The sequence below is a fragment of the Phyllobates terribilis genome, unplaced genomic scaffold (assembly GCF_046119375.1).
Source record: "Phyllobates terribilis strain yellow unplaced genomic scaffold, ASM4611937v1 Scaffold_255__1_contigs__length_2797608, whole genome shotgun sequence".
Lineage (NCBI taxonomy): Eukaryota > Metazoa > Chordata > Amphibia > Anura > Dendrobatidae > Phyllobates > Phyllobates terribilis.
In genome coordinates, this window is record NW_027363015.1 from 166718 (window position 1) to 185748 (window position 19031).

Consider the following 19031-nt stretch of genomic DNA (forward strand, 5'->3'; position numbering starts at 1 on the left):
AGCGTGATTTGCCCCACCTCTGGATCTCGTTGGCCCAGGCTATATGTCAGAACGTATTGCACCAGGGCTTGTCGGTGCTGCCACAGTCGCTGCAACATGTGCAGAGTTGAATTCCACCGGGTAGGCACATCGCATTTTAGCCGGTGAAGTGGCAGGCCCAACGACTTCTGTAGAGATGTAAGTCGCTGAGCTGCGGGATGCGAATGGCGGAAGTGAGCACACAGCGACCGTGCCCTCTGCAGAAGGCCATCTAGTCCGGGATAGTGGGCTAAAAGTTGCTCGACAACCAGGTTCAACATGTGAGCCATACAAGGCACGCGTGTGACATTGCCTCGGCAAAGGGCCGCACCCAGGTTTGCAGCATTGTCGCACACGACTTTCCCTGGTTTCAGGTCCAGTGGAGACAACCATTCATGAAATTGGTTCTCCAGAGCTGACCACAACTCCTCAGCTGTGTGACTCACATTTCCCAGACATTTCAAAGTAAAAAACCGCCTGATGACGTTGAGCCCTGCTGCCAGCATAGTAAGGAGGTGTGCAGGATCCCTTCTGCGCAGTTAGAAAGCTTGTGGAATGACCAGACAGGCTTTGGGTGCAGGTGGAGGACCGAGAGGAGGTTGAGGAGGCAGAAGCAGTGGAGGAAATTCGAGATAAAGAGGATTGACGCACAACTCATGGGGACGGCAAGACTTGGACAGCAGCCCCTTGTCCTGCTGTCACCATAGTTACCCAGAGCCCAGTCAGCGACATGTAACGCCCCTGTCCATGCCTACTCGTCCAAGTGTCTATGGTGAAATGCACCCTGTCACACACACAGTTTCTCAAAGAAGTGGTGATGTTGTGTGCGACATGCTGGTGGAGGAGCGCAGGCACACCTTTCTTTGAGAAGTAGTGCCGACTGGGCATCTGGTACTGGGTCACTGCGACAGACATAAGGTCTCGAAAATCCTCTGTGTCCACCAGGCGGAAAGGCAGCATTTCTGTAGCCAAAAGCTTGCAGATGGTGAAATTCAACCTCTTAGCTTTCTCATGGCTAGGAGGAAATGGTCTTTTACTTGTCCACATCTGAGGGACCGAGGGCTGGCTGTTGTGCTTAGACAAGGTTGAGAAGGGTGTCCCCGGCAAACTGCCGGTCCGTGAGGAAGATGCAGGCAGACATGTTAGGTTGCCTTGATCCAAAGGTGGTGCTATCGATGTCGGACAGCGCTGAACACCAGCTGGTGTTTCCACCTCCAAAGAAAATGACGACCTGCCAATCACGCTGGCTGTTGCAGGTAAAGAGGTGGCAGGTCTGCGTCCCAAAACAGGTGTGACTGCTGTCCCCCCAGTCACAGAGGATGAAGAGGCCGCGGATGCACAAGATGTGGCAGACGGCGGTTGGCCCGGCCGGCTAGGCCGCATTGTAGCACAGTGAGCTTCCCACTGCAATTTATGCTTCATATCCATGTGCCGGTTCATGCATGAAGTGCTCAAACTATGTATTTTTTGGCCTCTACTTAGCTTTTGCTGACAAATGTTACAGATAACACAAGGTGGGTCATCCTTATCGATCTGAAAAAATGCCCAGGCTATGCAAGGCTTAGCACCCATGCGACCTGAAGAGCCACCACGACTTGTGGTGAGAGGCAGAGTTGTGTTTGAGGATGCAGTTGTTGACGTGCTTCCAGTACTACGTCTCTGTCCAGGAAGGCGCAACCTGACCTCGTCGTCACTAGCATCCTCCTCCACCTCCTCTGCTGACCTCATCGACTGGCTAACTGTGGGTTGACAGTAAGTGGGATCTCCAACCTCATCATCATCACCACCCTGTGTGTTATCACACCCGTCGTCCTCAGAGCCAACCTCTTCCTGCCCTGACAAAAAACTAAAGTTGTCGCTCCAATCAGGTATACGAGTCTCATCATCGTCTTCCTCATTGTCTCCACCAACAGGAGTTACAGTTTGGGAACGAGGGTCTACATTATGGTCAGAACCTTCTGCCTCTGGTCCTGGATCAGACTCAAAGATTCTGGGCATCAGTGCAGATCATTTCCTCGTCTGGATTCACAGAAGCTCTGGAGCCGACCTCTGATTCCCAGGCTATAGTATGAGTAAACAGCTCTGCAGACTCCACCATCTGTGTTACCCCATACTAAGACGGGCAGCTGGAGACTTGGGAGCTGTGAGGAAGCAAGTGCGATTGGGGTGACACCTCTGAGGACTGGAGTATTTGTGATGTTGAAGTTGAGGTGGAGGAGAGCCCACTTAAAGGAGCACTTGATATCTGTTGAAGCACATGCTGTTTTTGTGCCTCATCTGGAATTTGTAGCGATTGGCGTGGCCGTAAGAAAGGGATCTTCTCACATTGTCCGCTAAAAGAAGTAGAAATCTTAGTTTGGCTGGAAGATTGTCTTTCTTCAGCAGATGTTACTGTTGCTTTAACACCTACCCCATGGATACAACCTTTCTTTCCCTTCCCAACATGCATATTCCCCTTTCCACAAGCAGCAGGCCTTTTTCCACTCATTTTGGTGGTTAACTAATTGACAACTCTGGAGTTGTTTGCACAAAAAACAATGAATGGGAACAGAGCAGAGCTGAGTGGCCAAACTGTGGTATTAGCCCAAAAGTATTGGCTGGGTTAGATGCAGAAAAAAATTATTTTGAATTTGCAACCTGGTGGAGGTTAGTATAGATGGACTAATAGAACAAGTCCCACACGCTGCTACAAGCCGAAGCCAAACATTTTTTTCAGAGCTAGATGCAGATAAAAATTATTTTGAATTTCCAACCTGGTGTAGGTAAGTATAGATGGACTAATAGAATGATGCTATGCCCAAAAGGTTTTCCTTCACTAGGTGCAGTAAAAAAATTTGCATTCTATACACAGGTGGTGTAGCTTGCAACACAGATAGGCTACTCCACTGACTAACACACACTGCAAGAGGCCAAAAAGGATTTGCTTTGCTAGATTTAGCCAAATGCTGTGAAAAAAACTTGCACAGCACTAGTACAGACCTGCCTGGCAAAAAGTGATAGGAACTGATGTAACCTAGTCCTCAAAAGGACTGCAATCACAACTATTCCCTACTCCCAAGCTATCTGTAGATTTGTGCGAAAATTGGCTTGAAATTAACACAAAGTATAGCGCACACAGCAACAGCAGTGCAGTCTAACACGCAGCTGCAGCAGTGAGAAAATGGTGGTGACGGGGAAAATGGCTGGGTCTTATAGGGCAAGGACATGTGACATACACTGCCAATGACATGCCCTTGCTTGTGTGAAAAAAAGCAGTTCGCTCCGTGTGTGCGCTGCTGATAGGCTGACAGATTGCACCTCCCTACTGTAAATGCGGGAAAGAGAAAAAAAAATGGAGATCTTCATTATTTATGCAGAGATCCATCCCCTGCCCCTCCCCCCACCCCGCTGTACACTCAAACTGCGTATTTACATTAATTTTCAGCATTACTGAGAAAAAATCCAGTTATGATTTTGGTGCACGAACAGTTATCGAACATAACCTCGAACAGCCGAATTTTTCTCAAATTGTTCGTGTTCGCCGAACGGCTCGAACACCGCCCAAAACAGCTCGAAGTTGAGATTGGCGAACAGTTCGAGTCGAACACCGCTCCTCTCTACTGAAAAGGAGTCAGCCAAGTCCTTGTGGCATAGCTGTGGCCTGGCCATACACTATTTGGCTAGCAGCCATCTCTCCCAACATACAGATGAGTTCTCATGTGTTCTGTGGGGAGGAGGGTAATCGCCTGCCTCTAAGCAATTTGTGCCTAGAGAACAAGGAGCGGGTATTTGAACTGAACATTTGTTAGGGCAGCTAGATTAGCCAGATATTAGCCCACTTTAATCAAACAGAAAACAATGGGATTTGTAATTGTGGTGCCCCTGATGGTTCAGTCACCACAGAGATAGTGCACCTCACCCAGAGGTGTGGAGTCTCCTTCTCTCAGGTGAGGAGTGTTAGAACCTTGCTCTTAGGTTTTTTCCTTTGCTGGTCACATGACCTTGTTGGCCTATATTATCCTGCTCCGCCCTTCTGGCTTTGCTGGACTTCATTGTATAACTACTTTCTAGCTAGCCTGTGCTCTGTATCTAACTCTGTTAGTTTGCTTGGTCTACGGACCTCTATGTTCTATATATTTTGTTTGTTCGTCTGTCTGCTACTATTTCTGTTAGGAGGTGTCCCATTTTCCTCCCAGTCCTTAGTACTTGTAGGGATTCCTTCCCCACATCTATAGGTCTCCGTACAGACTAGCTTAGGACTTTAGCAGGTCTGATCGCAGGATCAGGTTCCCCGTTACATCGTAGGGATTCAGCTGAGTTCTATCGTAGGGACAGATCTCCTCTCTTTCCTTAGCTCTGGTAGCAGAACATAACAGTAAGTCCAGCCTGCAAATTCTCTAAGGAAAGATTTTTCTGTTCCATCATGGTGTCGGTTCAGGATTTGGCTAAACACCTGCAGGGACTCTCTCTGGAGGTGGCCGAGCTCCGTCAGCACGTGAGTAACTGTCCTGGAGCACATTTCTTGGAGCCTAAGGTATGTTTGCCGGATTTATTTTTTGGTGAACACCGAGAATTTTTTTCATTTAAAAATGCTTGCTTATTGTATTTTCGTTTGAGACCCAAGTCCTCTGGGGATGAATCCCAGCGCATAGGGTTCATAATGTCACTTTTGCGCAAAGAGCCTCAGGAGTGGGCCTTTTCTTTGCAACCTAGTGATACATGCTTCAGATCAGTGGATAGTTTTTTTTCTGCTTTGGGACTATTATATGATGATCCTGACCGTGTCGCATCAGCTGAGACTGAGTTGAGACGTTTGAAACAGGGATTAGGTAATGTGGAAAAATATTGTACTCATTTCCGTCGTTGGTCTACTCAAACAGGGTGGAACGATTCTGCTCTGAAAAGTCTATTTCTTGCTGGGCTCAATGAAAGGGTTAAAGACCTGCTAATTGCTTATCCTACACCTGAAGATTTGCAACAGGCTATGCAATTAGCTATACGGGTGGATAGGAGACTGCGTGCAAGGGTTAATGAGAGCAAATCCTCTGCTATGTCAGTTTCTGGTTATGAGAATGTGTGTACTAACAGTGGTGAACCGATGGAGATTGGATCGGTGGCACCTCGCTCTCAAGAAAAAGACCGTCGATTTTCTGAAGGCTTGTGTTTCTATTGCGGAAAATCTGGTCATTTGATTAAAGGCTGTGAGCTTCGTATGAAGAAAGAAAAAAAAATGGTCAGTCATGCCCGTATTGCCTGTTTAAATTCCAAGGGTGTATTTTTAGCTGCTTCCACGATTGCTCAGGAAAAATTAATGGAATTTCGGGTGTTTGTTGATTGTGGGTCTACTCTGAATGTAATTGATGGGGGATTCTTGGAAAGACTCAATTTAAAACCCGAACCTTTATCATCCCCCATTGCTGTGGTTTCTGTGGATGGTTCCCCTTTGAAGAATATTACTCTCAAGGTCTGTGAATTTCCTCTCACTATTAATGGTGTTCACCATGAGAAATTGGATTTGGTAGTTTTGAATAACTTGCCTTCTCCAGTAATATTGGGATTGCCCTGGTTAAAATTTCACAATCCTGTACTGGATTGGTCTACCAGTGAAATTAAATCCTGGAGCCATAAATGTTATGACAAGTGTTGTAACGGGCGTATTGCAGCTTTGGATAGGGGAGAATTGCCTGTTCCTATTCAGGATTTTTGGAGAGTTTTTTCTGAGAAGGAATCGCAGGTTTTGCCTCCCCATAGAGACTATGATTGTTCTATTGAATTTGTCCCTGGAGCGACTCTTCCTAAAAGTCGTTTATTTAACCTTACTATTCCTGAGAGGAAGGCTTTGGAGGAATACATACAGACAAGTTTGGCCGCCGGTCACATTAGGCCCTCTAAGTCTCCTGTGGCGGTTGGATTTTCTTTTGTAAAAAAAAAAAAGGACGGCGGTTTACGTCCTTGTCTGGATTTTCGTGAGATTAACAAAATTACTGTACGCAATCCTTACCCACTGCCATTGATTCCTGATCTGTTTAACCAGTTAATGGGGGCCAAGTGGTTCTCTAAAATTGACCTTAAGGGGGCATACAATCTGTTGCGCATGAAGGAGGGTGATGAATGGAAGACTGCTTTTAACACTCCTGTGGGTCATTTTGAGAATCTGGTTATGCCTTTTGGTCTTACTAATGCTCCTGCATTTTTTCAGAATCTTATTAATGACATCCTTAGACCTTTGATCGGCAAAAATGTGGTTGTGTATTTGGATGACATTTTGATTTATTCGCCGGATCTGGAGTCTCATTGGCGGAGCGTACGTGAGGTATTACAGTTATTAATGGACAATTCGCTTTTTGCTAAGCTGGAGAAATGTGAGTTCGCTGTACAGAGAATCAGTTTTTTGGGTTACATTATCTCCAGCGAAGGTTTTGAGATGGACCCGGTTAAAGTTCAAGCTGTACAGGAATGGCCTAGGCCTATTGGTTTGAAATCGATACAGAGGTTTTTGGGTTTCGCCAATTATTACAGAAAATTCATAAAAAAATTTTTCTAGTATTGTCAAACCTCTGACCGATCTCACCAGGAAAGGTGCTGATGCGGTTCAGTGGTCTTCTGAGGCCATTGAAGCTTTTGTGTATCTCAAGGAGAGGTTCACCTCTGCTCCCATCCTTATGCAGCCTGATGTGACTAAGCCGTTTTTGGTTGAGGTTGATGCTTCCTCTGTGGGGGTTGGCGCAGTATTGTCTCAGGATAACGGGGATGGATTACATTCCTGTGCCTTTTTTTCAAAAAATTTTTCGGAGACTGAACTGAATTACGATATTGGTAATCGGGAATTATTGGCTATTAAACTCGCATTTGAACACTGGCGCCACTTCTTGGAAGGTGCGGAATTTCCCGTTCAGGTTCTTACGGATCATAAAAATCTGATATATCTTGATGCTGCCAAGCGCCTGAATGCCCGTCAGGCTAGGTGGGCACTGTTTTTCTCGCGGTTTAATTTCTCTGTTACTTACATCCCTTGTACTAAGAATGTTAAGGCGGATGCCTTGTCTCGCAGTTTTTCTCCCATAGTCGGTGCTGAGAAAGAGGAGAACATTTTACAAAAAGGTGTTGTGATAGCTGCTTTGGACTCCGTTTTGGAAGATGAGATTCTTAAAGCACAGGAGAATGCCCCATCTAACACTCCTCATGGGAGGTTGTTTGTGCCTGGGACCTTTAGGAGAGATTTGTTTGTTGAGTGTCACGAATCTCGGTTGGCAGGTCATCCCGGAATCTCTGAGACCAAGAGACTGGTGGGTCGCAGTTTTTGGTGGCCTGGATGGCAGAAGGAAGTCATTAAGTGGGTGCGTCAATGTACTATATGTGCTAGATCTAAGTCCTCACATACTCCTGCTGCGGGGTTGCTTTGTCCTTTGGAGGTTCCCAGTGCTCCTTGGACACATTTGGCTATGGACTTTATAACTGACCTTTCCCCCTCTGAGGGTTTTACTGTCATCTGGGTGGTCGTGGACCGTTTTAGCAAGATGTGTCACTTGGTTCCCTTCGTCAAACTGCCCTGCGCTAAAACTCTCGCTAAGGGCTTTGTCAAGGAAATTGTCAGACTTCATGGCGTTCCTACTGACATTGTTTCTGATAGGGGTCCTCAGTTCGTGGCTCGTTTTTGGCGTGCCTTTTGTGACAGGTTGGGAGTTCATTTGTCGTTCTCGTCCGGATATCATCCTGAATCTAATGGCCAGACAGAAAGGAAAAACCAGGATGTTGAGCAGTTCTTGCATTGTTTTGTGGCAGACAATCAAGAGGGGTGGTCTGAGTTTCTGCCACTTGCTGAATTTGCTCTGAACAATCATACATCTTCTTCTGCTGGTTGTTCGCCTTTTTTTGTTGCTCTGGGAGACATCCGTCGTTTGGGTCGTTCTCCAAGTTGGGATCTGCCGTGCCTGAGGAGGAGAATTTTTCCGGTGATTTGGAGAGAGTTTGGACGGATGTGCGTGGTAATCTTCAGGAGGCCAACAGAAAATCTAAAGACTACTTTGATAGGAAACGACAGGAGGTTTTGTTCGCTGTTGGTGACATGGTCTGGTTGTCCTCTAGGAATCTGCGGTTGAGGATTCCTTCTAAGAAATTGGGTCCCAAGTTTGTAGGGCCCTTTAAGGTGCTCCAGGTTGTCAACCAATCTGCTGTTAGGTTAGAGGTTCCTACCTCCTGGAGAATTAATCCGGTATTTCATGTCTCTCTGTTAAAAAAAGCTGTTGTGTCGGATGGTGACGCCTCTGCCTCTGTTCCTCCGGTGGTGGAGGACGGGGAATATGAAATTTCTCGCATCCTTAACTCTAGACGGTATAGAGGTAGCTTGCAGTATCTTGTGGCCTGGAAAGGTTTCGGACCCGAGGATAACTCTTGGGTGAGGTCAGATGATGTTTCCGCGTCCAGACTTATCAGAGCGTTTCACAGGAGATTTCCTGATAAGCCTGGTCCTAGGGGATCCGGAGGATCCTCTTAGAAGGGGGGGTACTGTTAGAACCTTGCTCTTAGGTTTTTTCCTTTGCTGGTCACGTGACCTTGTTGGCCTATATTATCCTGCTCCGCCCTTCTGGCTTTGCTGGACTTCATTGTATAACTACTTTCTAGCTAGCCTGTGCTCTGTATCTAACTCTGTTAGTTTGCTTGGTCTACGGACCTCTATGTTCTATATATTTTGTTTGTTCGTCTGTCTGCTACTATTTCTGTTAGGAGGTGTCCCATTTTCCTCCCAGTCCTTAGTAATTGTAGGGATTCCTTCCCAACATCTATAGGTCTCCGTACAGACTAGCTTAGGACTTTAGCAGGTCTGATCGCAGAATCAGGTTCCCTGTTACATCGTAGGGATTCAGCTGAGTTCTATCGTAGGGACAGATCTCCTCTCTTTCCTTAGCTCTGGTAGCAGAACATAACAAGGAGGGAGTGCTGCTCAGAACCCCAACACCCGCATTCAACACTACACTGCTCCAGGCCGGCTGGAGGGGCAACATGCATGAGCGCAACTGCTGAGCCCTGTCCCAGGCTGGAGTAGGGGGAACCCAGAGGTAGGGGGAACCAGTAGTGGGTGTGGGTGGAGGAAGTAGTTTAAGGGAGCACTATAGTAGTAGGTATATAAAGGGGAGCCATTTTAGGGTGGCAGGAGAGTTCGGTAGAGGAGTCAGTGGAGAACAGTCAGGGATCAGAGTCTCTTTAGGAGCTCTGCTCCACAAGCAGGGCCCAGTGCTAGAGGCCCAGGAGGGGAGCAGAGGAGTAGGCTCCGATCTAAGGAAGGGATCCTAGGGGGTACGGCGAGTGCAGGACGGCACCCGTATGCCCCGCATCTGTCAGAAGACAGGGATCGTAAGCCGCAGGAAGGGGACGGACCCCTGGTCCAGCCGTGTAACTCCAGGTCTTGGCTGGGAGGCTTCTGGCTTATATAGTCAGTTGCTGAAGCCTCATTCTAATCCCCGTGAGGGACAAGCAGGTCCGGGAACTCCAACGTACAGGAGGGGCTTCAGAGCACCCAAATGGGATTGAGAGTGGGAAGCACAGGGCAGGAGGGAGACAGACTCAGTGTGAAGACTGTCTAGCTAGGAACACAGAAAGTGGAGTTCTGTCAGGTGCTCCTAATCTACCTGAGGAAGTGCTGAACCCCTGCCTGGTGAACACAGCGCGACGTGGGGAGGCTGACAACTGTACAGTGCACCAATGGAACTGTCATAAGAACTGTGAGAAAAGACTCGGATGACTGCATCGCACTGCCTCCGTCCATTCTTTATCTGCGCCATCTTTCCCTCCCTGCACTACAACGCCCAGTGCAACTTTCACTGCCTTACACTGCCCAGGAGCAAGCTCTACCTGTGGAGAGCCACACCATCCCTGCTGCCGTAACATCAGCTCCAGAGGACTGCTCCGCAGCGGCAGCTCCCTTTGGCTGCATTCCACAGGTGGCGTCACAAACACTTTCCCCAGATCCTCCAATATCTTCCCCTTTTTACTGACCGCCCTGGGTCACGGACCGGGCCAGCCACGGTGATATCCCCTATACCGGCATCCATAGGCCCAGCTGCCAGGGGGCGCGTCAGCTCTGGAGTCATGAACAAGATAAGTGACCAACCCGTTATCGGTGGGTGAAGTGTGCCTAAAGAACTGTGTAATGATACTGAATGTGGTGCCCGCCCCAGAAGAACGGGCGCCATTATGTGCGTGATCAAAGACAACAGTATGGAACCTCCCATCGTGGGCCGGGTCCCAGAATGGCACCAAAAGCATACCCTGCCCCTTGCAACTGTGACTGTCCGCATAGATGTGTCCGTCAAGGCAGGGAGGCCGTCACAAGGAGTGACCGACAGCAGATTGCCATGGGACCGCCCCCGAAAGAGGAGGAGGAGGAGGAAAGAAGGAATGGAGACAGGGTGTGGTCTTAACCAGTCTAGACAGACCGCACCCGGCAGACAACATGGACGGAAGTCAGGATCAAGCCTCCGCCTCTGGCCTGCTGCCGTGGCAAGCGACCCCCCTCACCCTGGAGGGAGAAGCCAGTAAGTTATCCCCGGAGGACGCGGAGTTCCTCCAGAGTGAGATTCTGGAGCTGAGCCAACAAGTGGACCGGGCCCAGCAAGCAGCAGTTACCAAGTGGAGGAGCGAGCTGTTGGAGAAGTTTGCAGCACGGTGTAGAGCAGCACAGGATGCCGGCAGCGGCAACCCAGTGGAACCCGCTGAATACCAGGAGGCCGTGTGCAGCACAGGAGCAGGTGGGAAGAAATCCCCTGTCCCGGGCGCTGCAAGCGCCGACCTGCTCCTGGGCTTCCTACACCAACACTCTCCGTACCCCGCCATGCCCTCCCTGGAGCAGCTGCTCAGCCCGGAACCTCCACCCCCGGGCACTGACTGAGGACCTTCCACTTGTTGCCCTCCTGGAACCTCCACTCCCGGGCACTGAAGTCAGGAACCTTCTGCTGGGTTCCCTCGCGGAGCCTCCACCTCCGGCACCTGAGTGGGTGTACGGCGCGCCGGGCTTCGATTGGTCCACCCGGTTTGAGGACCAGCAGCCGTGCACGCTAGTGTTGATCGAGCACTAAAATGCTCGGGTGCTCAAATCTCGGGCCGAGCTCGCCGTGATACTCGGGTGCTCGACCCGAGCAACGAGCCCAATGTTGGTCTATGGGAGACCTGAGCATTTTTGGCGCGGCACTGACGGCAGTCTTTTAAAACATTCAAAAATGAAACTGAAACTGCTTTCCTGTGAAATATGTTAAGGAATTTCCTTTCCAGGGTAAAGACTTGTGTATAAGGTAAAATAAATAACCCCCCCCAAAAAATACTCCTCCACACCTTGGGCTATGTTAACAAGTAGCATTTTTTAGACGTTTTTGCACTTTTGTATTGCTTTCAACCGTGACAAATGCATTCACCGGGAAATGTCATTTTAACATTTTACAACCTTATCTGACCATGTGCTGTGTGACACATGCATACAGTGCTGAAAATACATGGGAACAGCATGGGGAATACCCCTGGAAGCATCTGACACCCAGGTCACTGCCTAAAAGTGTGCCCATCAGAAATGATCCTTGCCGCGTCAGAAGATGCAGACTTGCAACTATCCCCGTGCAAGTTCTTGTCCCAGGGTATTGTTCAATTGTACCTCCCCCATTCCTTGCAATGCAAGCACAAGTATGCAGCCTGCCACCCACCCACCCCCAGGCTGCAATACCATACTGCTTGCTTGCTTTCACTTGAAATTGGGCCTTTTAGGCATATGGAGGCGAAATCTGGCCACCACGTCATGGCTGCGTTGGCGGCCTGGAATCCATACTCAGTCCCCAGCCGCCAGGTAGCCGGGCATCCACACTGGGTCCCCAGCCGCCCCGCGGCCGGGTGTCCACACACGGTCCCCAGCCGCCTGGGGGCAGCCGGGTGTCCATAAACGTTCCCCAGCCGCCCCTATTTCTCCTGTCAACTTCCCCCCACACACTTTTCTTAGCCCAGCCTGCTTTAGGGCAGCATTGGACGACACCACCAGAGAACCAGACTCCTCTGGTAGGCCCTGGCTTCTCCATCAGGGGAGTTGAGAGTGCCAAGGTGAGGAGCATGATGATGATGAAAGTTAGCATCTGCTTTGTTTTCTTGGAATGCAAGCATAAGTGTGCAGCCTGCCACCCACCCACCCCCAGGCTGCAATGCCATACTGCTAGCTTGCACTTGAAATGGGGCCTTTTAGTTTGGAGGAGGCCGAAGCTGGCCACTACCTCATGGCTGCTTCGGCAGCGAGGTATTCAAACTCAGTCCCCAGCCGCCCCTATTTGTCCCTCTGTGCCTTATACATAAGATTAAGCGCGTATACCAAAACATTACCTGTGCCCTCCCCAGTGCATTTAGTGGGAAGGACAGCCTATTCCGCTGTAGTGTGTGCATGCCAAACCCCTGTTCATGGTACATGCGAAGATGCCTCCCACCCTGCACCTGTCGTTGCAGACTTGCAACTATACCCGTTCAAGTCCTTGTCCCAGGGCAGTGTTCAATTGTACCTCTCCCATTCCTTGCAATGCAAGCGCAAGTATGCAACCTGCCACCCACCCACCCCCAGGCTGCAATACCATACTGCTTGCTTGCATAAACGGTCCCCAGCCGCCCCTATTTCTCCTGTCAACTTCCCCCCACACACTTTTCTTAGCCCGGCCTGCTTTAGGGCAGCATTGGACGAGACCACCAGAGAACCAGACTCCTCTGGTGGGCCCTGGCTTCTCCATCAGGGGAGTTGAGAGTGCCAAGGTGAGGACCATGATGATGATGATACAAGTTAGCATCTGCTTTGTTTTCTTGGAATGCAAGCGCATGTATGTAGTAGCGGCTAGGCCTGAGGTGGTCAGCATTTTGGCGCATATCCTACCTCCTCCGAGGATTTCTGGATGTTTTCCTGCTACTATTACAGTTCTATGACTCCCATTAAAACAAAGCTTCAGGTGAAAAATGATGGATGAGGTAGTGGCAAAGGAGAAGGAGGAACAGGGACCATTCACATCAATATCAGGCCAGTCAACCACATATGTCTTGTAGGATATGTTTCTGTAACAAAAAGGAGCAGTTCGGCTACACAGTTATAGGGCATACAGTGAGTGCAATGCCTACCAAAAATTTTGAGGCACTCCAATGCCCCTTGGAAATGACATGGAGGTCAGAGGGCCTTAACTAAACAGTTTTTTCCATTTATACCAACTGGGTCTCCTGTACACTGTTAGCCTAAGCAGTGAATGGAAGGCTTTCCAAAAATTATGAGGAACTTGCAATGCCCCTTACAAGAGCCATGCAGCACAGCATATTACAAACATAAGTCCCATTATTGGGGAGTGGGTCTCCCATAATATTTTCTTATGCCTTCCAAGCAAAAGCTTCAAAAAATTAGGAGGAAATGCAGAGCCCGTTCAAAGACTCGTGGAGGTCCCAGTAGCTTAACAAGAAGGTTTTAATGCCCCTTACAAGAGACGTGGAGGTCAGAGTGGTATAACAAGATGCTGTTAATGCCCCTCAGAAGAGACGTGGAGGTTAGAGTGGTATAACAAGATGCTTTTAATGCCCCTTACAAGAGCCAGACAGTACAGCATCTTAAAAATAGTATTCCCATTATTGGGGAGTGGGTCTCCCACAGTCTTTGCTTATGCCTTCCAAGCAAAAGCTGACAAAAATAAGGACGGAGGAACTTTCAATAATGGCAACACGGACCACGGTCACCCTGGTGGTATAGTGGTGGTGGAGGCTGAGGATAAGGAGAACATAAAACAGCCGAAATGAGGAAGCGTATACCCATGTGTGGGTGTGAAGTGGTGCATGGGAATACACCTCCCGAAATAACACCGTGGATTTGACTTTATGTTACTCTGCTGTCATTTGGTGGTGATAAGAAGTCTGGCCCAATCTAGCCCTTGTTCATTTTGATAAGGGTCAGCTTGTCAGCATTGTTAGTTGACAGGAGAGTGTGCTCATCAGTTATAATTCCCCCAGCGGCACTAAAAACAAGCTCCAATAACATGCTAGCGGCAGGGCAGGCCAGGACCTCCAAGGCGTACAGAGCGAGTTCATTCCAAGTGTCCAGCTTGGATACCCAATAATTAAAAGGCACGAAGGACGCTGGTACGGTCGGCAAGGTACTCCCTCACCATCTTTTGAAACTTTCCACTCCTTGTGAGAGTACCCCACGCCTCAGGGTCTGAGAAAACTGTCCCAGAACGTTGACAGTGTTCCCCTGCCTCTACTAGATTGGAGTTGCCTCTCTCTCGCTTGTACGCTTTGGTTGGTCAACGAACTGTGACCTCTGCCGCTAGCGTGTTCAGATGGGAATTTTTTTTTTTTTTTTTTAACAGTTCTGCAGCAAGGGCCTTCTGGTACAGGCCCATTTTTGTAGACCTCTCCACCTCAGAAATAAGACAGTGAAAGTTCTCCTTGTAGCGGGGGTCTACAAGTGTCACCAACCAGTAATGACTGTCACCCAACATTTTGACAACGCGAGGGTCACAGTTAAGGCAGCGCAACATAAAGTCAGCCATGCGTGCTAGACTGGTAATGGGCAAGATTTCCTTGTCCTCACCAAGATGACGACGGACCATGCTCTCCTCCTCCCCCCTGTCCTCAGGCCACCCACGCTGAACCGACGGTATAACACTTGTACAGGTACTACCATCTACAGCGCTTGATAGCAGCTCCTGTTCCTCCTCTCCCTCTGTCCCCCAATGCACGTTGGGATGAGATGAGGCTGGGCTGTGTGTAATCGCCCACTACGGCTTCTTGATCCATCTCATCATACTCTGGCTGCAATGCCTCCTCTTTAATTCTCTGCAGAGAGCGTTGCAAAAGACAGACAAGTGGGATGCTGACACTAATGATGGCGTCATCGCCACTCACCATCTTGGTGGCCTCCTCAAAGTTTGTCAGGATGGTACATATGTCAGACATCCAGGTCCACTCCTGAGGTCTTATGTGTGGAGTCTGACCTGAACATCGACGGCCTTGTTGTATCTGGTACACCACAACTGCTCTCTTCTGCTCACAAATCCTTTGCAACATGTGGAGGGTAGAGTTCCAACGTGTGGGGACATCACACACCAGTCGGTGTGCTGGAAGCTGCAAACGCTGCTGCAACACAGCAAGGGCGGCGGAAGCTGTAGCAGACTTGAGAAAATGAGCTGACAGGCGGTGTACTTTCACGAGCAGATCTGGCAACTCGGGGTATGATTTAAGAAACCGCTGAACCACGAGGTTAAGCACATGAGCCAGGCATGGTACGTGTGTGATCTCACCTCAGAGCCGCCACCAGGTTACGGCCATTGTCACACACGACCATGCCGGGATGTAGGTTCAGCAGTCTCAGCCACAGATCTGCCTGCTCTTTCACAGCTGTCCACAACTCACAAGCAGTGTGAGGTTTATCACCTGAGCTTATGAGTTTCAGCACAGCCTGTTGCCACTTGGCGGAGGCAGTACTGCAGTGCTTCCAGCTTGTAACTGATGTGGTGATATCTGAGATGCAGATGGAGGCTGAACAGAAGGAGGAGATGGAGATGGAGGCTGAACAGGAGAAGGAGATGGAGATGGAGGCTGAACAGGAGGAGGAGATGGAGATGGAGATGGAGGCTGAACAGGAGGAGGAGATGGAGATGGAGATGGAGACTGAACAGGAGGAGGAGATGGAGATGGAGACTGAACAGGAGGAGGAGATGGAGATGGAGGCTGAACAGGAGGAGGAGATGGAGGCTGAACAGGAAGAGGAGATGGAGGAGGAGGAGATGGAGGAGGAGGCTGAACAGGAGGAGGAGCTGGAGATGGAGGAGGAGGCTGAACAGGAGGAGGAGGTTGAACAGGAGGAGGAGCTGGAGATGGAGGAGGAGGCGGAGATGGAGATGGAGGCGGAGGAGATGGAGGAGGAGGCTGAACAGGAGGAGGAGATGGAGATGGAGGAGGAGGAGATGGAGGAGGAGGCTGAACAGGAGGAGGAGGAGGAGATGGAGGAGGAGGCTGAACAGGAGGAGGAGATGGAGGAGGAGGCTGAACAGGAGATGGAGATGGAGGAGGAGGCTGAACAGGAGGAGGAGGAGATGGAGATGGAGGAGGAGGCTGAACAGGAGGAGGAGATGGAGATGGAGGCGGAGATGGAGGAGGAGGAGGAGCTATACACTATGGGGGCAACTATGACTGACATAGGGCCCGCAATCCTCGGTGTGGGGAGGATGTGTTCCGTCCCAAGGTCCGACTGGGTCCCGGCTTCCACTATGTTTACCCAGTGTGCCGTCAGAGAGATGTACTGTCCCTGGCCACAAGCACTTGTTCATGTGTCTGTTGTCAGGTGGACTCTCCCAGTAACTGCATTGTTGAGGGCACGGCAGATGCTTTGGGACACGCGCTTGTGTAGTGCGGGGATGGCACACTGGGCAAAATAGTGTCGGCTGGGGACCGAGTACCGAGGGACGGCCACCGCCATAAGATTGCGGAAGGATTCCGTCTCCACCAGCCTAAAAGGCAGCATTTCCAACGCAAGCAGTCGTGAAATGTGCGAATTTAGGACTGTGGCCTGTGGGGCGTTAGCTGCGAATTTCCGCTTTCGTTCAAAGGTCTGGGATATGGACAACTGAACGCTGCGGTGGGACGTGGACGTGGATGCTGTTTCTTGAGAAACTGCCATAACAAGTGAAGACTGAGAGGAGGGGGAATCTTTACATGCAGTATGGACAAGGGATTGCCTTGCACACACAACAGGGGGTTCTATTGCACGCACAACAGTAGAAGAAGCAGTGGCGACACCCGCTGACACTGGTCGTGGACCCTGGGTTTCACCCCACAAAGTCGGGTGCTTTGCTGCCATGTGCCTGATCATGCTGGTGGTGGTCAGGCTGGTAGTTTTGTCACCCCTGCTGATGCTGGCATGGCAGGTGGAACATATGACCTTTTTGGGGCTATCAGCAGAGTCTTTAAAAAAATTCCAGACTCTGGAAGACCTACCGCTTGTACTGGCAACGTCCCTCGTGTTGGTGTTACGGGGAACGGTTGTCCGCCTTCTGTCTGCGGCCACCACACTGCTTCTTCCTGCCTGTTGAGGTACTCTGCCTCCCTCCCCCTGTGTGCTGCTGGCCTCACTCTGCATGTCCTCCTGCCACGTTGGGTCAGTTACTAGATCATCCACCACCTCCTCCTCCTCTTCCACTTGCGCACCACGATGCTCCTCCTCACTTCCTGGCAATTGTGTCTCGCCATCGTCCACCTCTTGTGACATATTGGCAGCGTCGACTTCCTCTGGCCGTGGCTGTTCAAATATTTGGGCATCGCTACATGGGATCTCCTCTTCCACCACAAGCGTATCAGGCGAGGGGCACAAATATGGAAATGGACCAGTGAACAGCTCTTCAGAGTGTCCAAGTGTGGGATCAATTGCTGTCTGACGACACTCAGCATGGTGGGAGGAAGGAGCATCAGGGTGAGGAGGAGTATGCGGTCGAGACTCACGGCTACTAAGAGCTGACCGTGTGGAAGACAGAGCGGAGGTGGTGGTGCCCATGTAACTGGAAGTATTATCTGCTATCCAATTAATAACCTGTGCACACTGCTCAGTTCTCAATATTGGTGTTGTTCTGTGCTTCCCTAATAATTCGGTCAAGAAGTGGGAGCGAGAACATGTGGCGTTGGTTGTGGCACGTTTTCACCTTGGCCACGGCCCCGTCCTCTGCACGAACCATCACCAGAACGTCCAGTTCCACGTCCCTTGCCACGCGCCTTGCCCATTGTAAAGGAAGTAAAATAGCTTACACTCACACTATCAATGGAAAAAGGGTAATAAAAAGTAGATTAGATCCGTGGAAGAGGAAAACCACAGTTCTATTTCTCTGGCCTACACCCGACTCTTTTAAACAATCTGAACAATCAGGGAGAAACTATTACTGTTTTTCTTTACGTAAAAACTACTAAAACCTGAATAATAGAGATTTTTTACCGTGGGATGGCAAAACCACAGTTATTGTTTACTGGGGTATACCAGACTTTTTTAAATCGATATAATTGCGGCTGAACAGTGAGCGACACACTCAAACCATGTTTTTTTTTAGATACAAATGGGCCAAAGTGGATAATACAGAGGTTTGAACCGTGGAAGTGCAAAACAACACTTCTGTTTCTCTAGCCTACACCTGACTATTTTCAACAGATATATTTGTGTCTGAAAAATCAGACACGCTTTTTTTTTTTTTGGGGGGGGGGGGGGGGGGACAAAAGGTTAATAAGATGGGTATTTGTACAGTGTGAAGGAGGAAAAAAAAAAAAAAAGGATTTTTCCTGTCCCCTGAGACCTGGAGCTAAGTCCAGCAATTTCAGCAACAGGAGCACACAGGACTGTAATGCAGCGTTTGCTGGTATAACCACTGTCTCCTATACAGCCTGCCTGCCTGGTATCTGGGATGGATATTAGTCCTGAGAAGGACTGTTTGTTTGCTTTTGCTGGCTTTACAGACCCTACACTAACTATTTCGCAGTTTATATCTCTCCCTAAATCAGCAGCGCTGTCTCTGCACTGTCTGATCCGGAGCGACTGTGTCCAAGATGGCGGCGCCCGGTTTTAAATACTCGAGGTGACGCTGTGCGGCCAGCCAATCACTGTAATGCCCACAAACAACATGGCTGCGGCATTACAGTGACTGGCTGGCAATCCCTGCATGTTCATTGGCTCGGTAAAGAGCGCCAAACATGCAGGGCGGAGACCCGAGCTCCCGCCCGAGTAACCCGGAAATGCTCGGTGCTCGCCGAACATCCCGAGTAGTGAGATGCTCGGGCGAGTACTGAGCAGTGTCGAGCATGCTCGCTCAACACTAAAAATGACCTCTTGAACAAATTGAAGTTTAATAACAATAGGACAAATTTCATCAGAATTTCTTCCTTTGTTTTTATATTATAAAATACTCATCTGAAGACTTAATAATACAGATACATCGATACAATCAGAATAAAAGTCATCCCAATGTCTATTATTATGGACATATTGATACGATCAAATGAAATGAACTTTGAGG